Genomic DNA, 8,616 nt, shown 5'->3' with positions numbered 1-8,616 from the left:
GACTATTTGTTTCACTGCATCTCAGGTATAACCAGTGGTGACTTCTCAGGGATCTCAGAGATTTAATGGAAAAGTGAACTGATGAGGAGGTGAGCAAGCCATCAACCCCTCTCCAGGCCTCACACGAACACAATTCTGCCCTTCTCCCCAATCTCCTTTTTTTTTGAGACGGAGCCTCAAGCTATCTCCCTGGGTAGAGTGCCATGGCATCATACTCACAGCAACCTCCAACTCCTGGGCTCAAGCGAGTCTCCTGCCTCAGCCTCCCAAGTAGCTGGGACTACATGCGCCTGCCACAATGCCTGGCCGTTTTTTGGTTGCAGCCATCATTGTTGTTTGGTGGGCCCGGGCTGGGGATTCGAACCTGCCACCTTAGGTGTATGTGGCTGGCGCCTTAGCCGCTTGAGCCACAGGCGCCGAGCCCCAGTCCCCTTTTATAGTCCTGGACCCACCCTGACTTGTGTTGCAGATTCCTTTATGTTACTCTCTCTTTCAGTCTTTCTCTCTGGTATATTCTTTACCAAGGCTTTCTATCCTGAATCTAAAATTCAATTTCCATGTTGCTGCCTTGTAAGTCATTTTAATATTTGGGAGGTTTCATTGCTGAAATAATTATGCCATTCCCTGAACTGACACACCAGAGTGTGGAGTGGAATGGAGAAGTGAATGTCTATCTGTTTATAGCACTTGAAGGGTGATAAACAGATTTACATCAATCAAACTGCACAGTTTGAGCTGACATGTAAGATGCCCCTTGATAGTGACTGATTTTTTCCTTTTTCTTGTTAGTTGAAGAAGTTGTCATTTCTTTCCCTTTTATATTTCTTAAGATGCAATCATAGCAAACTAGTGAAATTAAAATGAACGAGTCAAACATTTCTTTAAAAAGTAGCTGCTTTGAAACAACGTAGCCCACAGAAACCAGATATATTTTCTTAACCTATGATAAACAATTGCTAATGTAGGAGCCTTAGTATATAATGCCTTCAGCATATGTACTGGTGTTGTAGACAGACCTTTCAATACAATGGTATTGGGAGGTGGGGCTTCAGGAGGTGGCTAGGTCATGATGGTAGAGCCCTTAGGAATGGGATTAGTGTCTTCATAAGAAAAAAGGCACGAGAGCTCTCTCTTTTTCTCCTTTCTGCCATGTGAGGACATCTGCAAACCAGGAACAGTGTCCTTACCAGACACTTTAATCTTGAATATCCAGCCTCCAAAACTGTGAAAAATAAAATTCTGTTGTTTAAGCCACTGGTCTATGGTAATTGGTTTTAGCAGCTCAAATGGATTAAGGCAGAAATCGGTGGTGGGAGTGGAGTGCAGCTATTACAAATACCTAAAAACAAGGCATAGCTTTGGAACTGGCTAATGAATAGGGGCTGGGAAGGTTTTGAGGGGCATGCTAGAAAATGTTGATATTGCCATGAAGGGATTTTAAACGTGATACTACTGGTGAGGGCTCAGAAAGAAAAGAGGGACAAGCTGGAGAGAAGGCTCCCATCTTCTTAGAAAATACATATGTAAATATGAATAGAATGTTGGTAGAAATATGGATGGTTAGGGTCATTCTGATGAGGTTTCAAATGGAAATGAGGAACATGTTATTGTTTAAATGTGTTCTTCCAAATTTATGTGTTAGAAACTTAATCCCAGGCTGGGCATGGTGGCTCATGCCCATAATCCTAGCACTCTGGGAGGCTGTCAGTGGATTGCTTGAACTCAGGAGTTTGAGACCATCCTGAGCAAGAGCAAGACCCTGTCTCTACTGAAAATAGGAAAACTAACTGGGTGTTGTGGCCAGTGTGTATAGTTCCAGCTACTTGGGAGGCTGAGGCAAGAGGATCACTTGACCCCAGAGTTTGAGGTTGCTGTGAGCTATGATGCCACAGCACTCTACCTAGGGCAAAAGAATAAAACTCTGTCTCCAAAAGAAAGGAAAAGAAAAAGAAAAATGAAACCTAATCCCTTTGCAATAGCACTGGGAGGTGTTTAGGTCATGAGGGCTCCACCATGAATGGATTAGTGCCCCTATTAAAAGGGTTTATGGGAGTGTGTTCTCTCTTCCATCTCTTATGCCATGTGAAGACTCAGTGTTAATTCTCTTTTGCCTTCTGCCTTCCACCCTATGAGGACACAGTCAAAGGGCTTATGTCAGCTGCTGGTGCCTTGACCTTAGACTTCTCAGCTTCTAGAACTGTCAGAGAATAAATTTCTGTTCTTTACAAGTTATCTGGTCTCAGGCATTCTATTATAGCATCATAAAATATGCTAAGAAATTGGTACCAGAGAAGTGGGGTATTGCTGTAACAAATACCTGAAGATGTAAAAGTAGCTTTGGAACTTGGTAATGGGTAGAGGCTGAAACTGTTTTGAAGTAAGTGATGGAAAAAGTCAGTATCACCATGAGCAGAATCTTGGTAGAAATATGGATAGTAAAGGCCATTCTGATGAGGTCTTAGATGGAAATGAGGAATATCTTATTAAGAATTGAAGGAAAGTCTGTCCTTGTTATAAAGTGGCAAAGAATTTAGCTGAATTATGTCCATGTCCTAGAACTTTATAGAAGGCAGAGTTTAAGAGTGATGAACTGGAACATTTGGCATAAGCAATCACTAAGTAGCAATGCATGCAGGATGCTGCATGGCTTCTTTTAACTGCTTATAGTAAAATGTAAGATGAGAGAAATGATAAAAGGTGAAAGTTGTAATTAAAGCACAACATAAAGATTTGGAAAATTCTCAGTCTAGCCATGTAATGACTAAAAATGTGTGTTTGGGAGAAAAAATCAAGGATGTGGCCAAGTAACTGTTTGTTAAAGAGATTAGTGTGGATAGAAGGAAGCCAGGTGCTATTTATCAAGACAAAGGGAGAATGAGTCCAAAGGCATTTTTAGATATTCAGGGCTGCCCTGCCAATCATAGGCTGACAGTGCTGGGGTCTTGGGAGCAGAATGATTTTGGAGGATGGGCTCACTGACCAGAGCTGCCTCAGGTCCCTGCTTCCGTACTTCCAGATCAGTGCTTCTCAGCTGCCCCACTGTGGCTCAAGTGGGCCCAGGTATGGATCCACCACTCCAGAGGCCACAAGTGGGGCATCTTGTTGGTGTCCACATAGTGCTAATTTTGCAGGTGTTCAGAGCCCAAGAGCTGTGGAGACCTGGCTTCCTCCACCAGTTTTCAAAGGATGTCTCAGAGAGCCTCAGGGCTGAGGCAGAGATCTGCAGAAGGGGAAGAGCCACTACACAGTCCTCACTTGGGCAATGCCTAGTGGAACCATGGGAGTGAGGCACCCCCAAGTCCCAGAACTGTAGAGCCAATAGCATGCAGTGCCAGCCTGGGAAAGCTGCCAGCATGTGACTTCAGTGCCTGAGAGCTGAAACCTGGGCTATGCTCAGTGCAGCTATGAGAAAGGGGCTTCCTGGGGCCTTGAGGGCTCAACCCCCACCACAGGGTGTTTGGAAGGTGGTACATGGAGTCAAGAAATGATTATTATTAAGCCTTAGGATTTAATGTTGTATGCCCTGTTGGGTTTGGGGCTGGTTACTCCTTTCTTATGACCTGTTTCTCCCTTTTGGAATAGAAACGTCTATCCTATGCCTGTCCTACCATGGTATTTTGGAAACAGATAACTTGTTTGATTTCAAGGCTTGCAGCTGAAGGGAAATTTGCCTCTGGATGAATTATACTGTAAGTCTTACTTACTGACATCTGATTTAGATGAGACTTTGGACTTAAACTTTTAAGTTGATGTTGGAAGGAGTTAAGACTTTTGGAGCTATTGGGATGGAATGACTGTATTTTGTATGTGAGAAGAACTTGAATTTTGGGGGCCAGAGGTAGAATGTTATGGTTAAGGTCTGAATGTGTTCCCCCAAACTCATATGTTAGACATTTATTCTCCAATACAGCGGTGTTAGGAGGTGAGGCCTAATAGGAAGTGTTTAGGTCATGAAGGCTCCACCCTCAGTAACGGATTAATGCTGTGTCTTAGCCCATTTGTGTAGCTATAAAGGAATACCTGCTATTGGATAATTTCCAAAGTAAAGAGGTTTATTTGGCTCACAGTTGTGCAGGATTTACAAGAAGCATGGCACCAGTGTCTCCCCCTGGTGGGGGATTCAGGCTGCTTCCACTCATGGTAGAAGGAGAAGGGATGCCGGCATGTGCAGAGATCACATGTGACAGAGAAAGCAAGAGAGAGAGGGGGAGGTGCCAGGCTCTTTGTAACAATCAGCTCTTCTGGGAATTAAGAGAATTGAGAACTCATTACTTCAAGGACAGCAGTAAGCCATTCATGAAGGGTCTGCCTCTGTGACCCAGATGCCTCCCACTAGGCGATAGTCATCCAAACTGGCTTGCTGCTATAAAAAGGGCTTGTAGGAGTGGATTCTCTCTCTTCTCCTCTTCTGCCATGTCAGGACCTAGTGTTCCTCCCCTGTGGAGAATGCAGTGTTCAAAGCAGTATCTTGAAAGCAGAGAGACTCGGCCCTGACCCATCAGCACCTTGATCTTAGAGTTCCCAGCCTCCAGAACTGTTCTGTATAAATTACCCAGGCTCAAGTATTCTTTTATAGCAGCACCAAATGGACTAAGATAGTGCTTGTGAATCTGGACACTGGCTTACATAGTAGAACTAAGAAATCCATTTTCATTTTACATTCCAGAATCCATTTAGAGTTTTTTTTGAGACAGAGCCTCAAGCTGTTACCCTGGGTAGAATGAGTGGCATCACAGCTCACAGCAACCTCCAACTCCTGGGCTCAAGCGATTCTCCTGCCTCAGCCTCCCAAGTAGCTGGGACCACAGGTGCCTACCGCAACACCTGGCTATTTTTTGGTTGCAGCCAACATTGTTGTTTGGTGGGCCTGGGCTGGATTCGAACCCGCCAGCTCAGGTGTATGTGGCTAGCACCTTAGCAGCTTGAGCCACAGGACCCAAGCCTCCATTTAGGTTTTATTCTTTGTTTCAGAAAAGTATTCAACTTTTAGAATCTCAATTAAATTTTGATTTCACCAAAATAAATTCACCCAAGTCAGAATCAGTAATGATTAATTTAGGTGTGAAAGGAGATGAGATATTAGGTACCTTTATTTAATTTTTAACATAAAAAGTGCTATTTAAAATAAAAACAAAATGAATAAAACCTAGAAAAGGGTAGAATTAATCACAGCCTTAGAGATTGCTCTTTCAAAAATAATTCTCATCAGTGAGCTTTTTGGGTACAGAGTTTGAGAGCTGAGCAAGTTGGCTTAAAATCCACAGGGCGGAGGTCCTCCGGAAGATGGGACCAACTGATGTTCAAGGTAAAACATCATCTGTGAGAAATTCTCTATAGTGGAAATGGCAGAGGGATTTTTGTCAGGGAGAAAACCAAGGATTGGCTTTGGCTTTTTTTTTTCCTAGAGCCATGCTCTGTTTCCAAATTAAGTGCACGTAGTTATTCCAGACCCTGCCCTAGGCCTAGTGATGTAGGCAGTCCCTGCCTCAAGGAGCACGATAAGAGACAGACACATGGGCAATGACAGTCCTCTGCACTGGGGTAACGGTGTGCTATGCAAGTCAGGGCAGGCTGACTGCAATAACAAATAGCCCCAAACACCCCATGGATTAGCATGATAGATACTCTTTTCCCTCCTATAGTACAGATCCTCATAGGTGGCTGGCTAGCAGGCAGTGCTCACACAGCTCCAACAATCTCCCCAGCCTCAGAGTCTACTCCTGAGTCCTCTGCAATCAGTCAGCAGATGGAAGAAAGAGAAAACTGGAGTTTTGCACAGGAAGATTTGGGGGCAAGGTTGGAAGAGGTGCTCACAAGTCATTTGTCAGAGACTTACACAGGGGCATAGCAGGAGTTCATAGGAGAGATAAACCTCTGCGTGAGTCTGTGTGTGTGGTGGGGAGGAAAGGAAAATTATAGCTAAAGCTTTCTAGAAGGATTGGTATTTAAACTGAGGCTTAGAAAAGCAATAGGGTTTAAGTCATGAAGGGCAGTGGGAGAGGACTTCTTAAATAGAAGGAACAGCATGCACAAAGGCACTGAGGTATCCGTTAACTCATCCATTCAACAAATCTGAGCTACAGGCACTGAGCCCACTCAACAAGTCTTTATAGAAGTGTGTTTTAGGTATCAGGAATCATTCCAGATGTCAGGGGGGCAGGGTGCACAATACCAGTATACCTGAGTCAGACCTGTTTCCTGCTCTCATTGTCCTACATTCTGGTGAGAGAAGTCAGACCATAAGGAACCAGCAAATAAATATGCAACTCAGAGAAAATCAGGTCGCATGTCACATATGGGGGGCCTGCATGTCTTTAAATAGGGTTAGGGCAAAGGGTGCATGTTGGGGTGGGAGAAGTGAGAATTGATGAGACTAGGAAAGGAAGGAAAAGGCTTTTCATGCATTAAGGGGAGTCAGAAGGAGGATGTGGGCTTAGACTGGAATTACAGAAACAGTACTGGCTTATGACCACAGAAAGACTTCGGGAGTGGCTGCAGGGAGGCCAATTATAAGGCTGTCTGATGAATGTAGGTATGAAATGATGAGGTGCTGGTGAGCAGCAGGTGGGAAGGAGAGGCATACAGTGCATGGGACCAGGTCTGTGCGTCCTGGCAGTGAGGGAAGGGAGGATCTAAGGGTGCCTTCCTCCTTGCCCCCAGGTTTCAGGCAGGGAATGGGCAGCACATGTTCCCTCCTGCTCAGTGCAGTCACTCTCGTCTGTGTATACTTTCAGCTTTAAAACTCTATTGATTATTTATGAAATGTCATAAAAAGGGCTAAAAAACTAAAATTTTACTCTGTGTCCTTTTCTTAGAAAGTAGTAGGTATAAATTATGGTCTTTCAACTTAAGTATTATGCGGCGTGTCCATTTGGTTAGTTGGCTTAATTATTGCCATTTGCCATTCTGGGTACTACCCCATTGTGTGTGGCCTTGCTGTGGGAGTGGGGCAGCCACAGAGCCTATTGGGGTGGTTGTCTCACTGAATAGTGCTGTTGGGCTGTGTGTCTGCCCAGCATGGCAAGGTGGGAGGGAGAAGCACTCATTTGAACATATAGATTGTGGACTAAATCCTTGTGTCGTCCCTTCTTCCCCAGTTGCTGAAACCCTACTCCCCTCACCCCCTTGTGATGATATTGCTAGAATGGGCCTTTGGGAGGTCATTAGGGTTAGAAGAGGTCATGAGGGCATGATTGGGATTAGTGTCCTTATAAGTGACACGAGAGCTTGCTTTCGCTGACAGGAGCAGGTGGCAGTCTGCAGCTGGAGGAGTGCCCTCTCCATAACCATGACCATGCTGGCTTTCTGCCCTTAGACTCCCAGCCTCCCCAACTGTAAGGAATATATTGCTGTTGTTCATAAGCCACCTAGTTTATGGTATTTTGTTTATAGCAGCTTGAGGTAAGTCAGAAGACTGGTACCCAAACATAGGTGTGCTGTTGTAACAAATACCTAAAACTGTGGAGGTGGCTCTGGGTAGTGGGTAGAGGCTGGAGGAATTTTGGGATGCATGCTAGAAATATGGATGTTGAGGATGATTCTGGTGAGGATTCAGGAAGAAAAGGAGAGCTGGAAAGAAAGCCTCAAACTTCTTAGAGAACCCCTGTGTTGGGTTGGCTCCTGTGGCTCAGTGAGTAGGGTGCCAGCCCCATATACCAAGGGTGGCGGGTTCAAACCTGGCCCCGGCCAAACTGCAACAACAACAAAAAAGAGAACCCCTGTGTAGTCCTGAACAGCACGTCGGTAGAGGTGAAGGCCATTCTGAGGAGGCCTCCAGTGGAGACAAGGACCACGTTATGTTGTTACAAACCAGAGCCAAGGCCATCCTTGTTATAAAAGTAGCAGAGAACTTGGCTGAGTTGTATTTGCATTTTACTGTTTTCTGAAAGGTAGAACTTGTGAAGGATGAAATTGGATATTTAGCTGAAGAGACTTCTAAGCAGAGTGTTAAAGGCGTGGCTTGGCTTTTCCTGATTGCTTAAAGTAAAATTCCAGAAGAGAGAAATGACTTAAAGACAGAATTGTTAAGCAAAAAGATTTGAAAAATTCTTAGCCTATTCATACTACAAAAAAATGAGAACACTAAGCAGCAGCAGCCCTTTGGTAAGGGGATTAACGTTGGTGTGAGCCATGGACTTGGTCAGCCACCCAGTAGGAAAAGCTACTTTGATCCAAAGAGAAATGGTAAGGGAGGGAATGAATGAGTGAAAGCTCTCAGACTTCTTAGATTCTTTAAGACTAGGGAAGAATGACCCTGCATTCAATTCAGAGATCTTCAGGGCTGCTTCCTTGGTTCAAAAGGGAAGGACCATCACCTTGCTTCCAACAGGCCAGATGGCCTCGACTCAAAGGGGACAAGGCCACACAAAACTGTAGGGATAGGAGTGCCCAGAGCTGGGGGGGAGCACTGATACCCAGTAGAGCTACTGGCAGTACTTCTGCCTTGGTGCGTGCAGCAGGTGGGATGGCCACCCCAACAGGTCCAGAAGGCAGGACTACTTTTCCCATGGGCCTGTGCAGTTTGCTTTGCTAGGTTTTAGACTTGCTTGACATCTATCCCCTCTTGCTCCTTCCTTCCTTCTCGCTTCTGGAATGGGAGTGTCTGTCCTCTGCCTG

Source organism: Otolemur garnettii, unplaced genomic scaffold (assembly GCF_000181295.1).
Source record: "Otolemur garnettii isolate 467f Iridium unplaced genomic scaffold, OtoGar3 scaffold00070, whole genome shotgun sequence".
Lineage (NCBI taxonomy): Eukaryota > Metazoa > Chordata > Mammalia > Primates > Galagidae > Otolemur > Otolemur garnettii.
Note: the sequence above shows the minus strand (reverse complement) of the source record.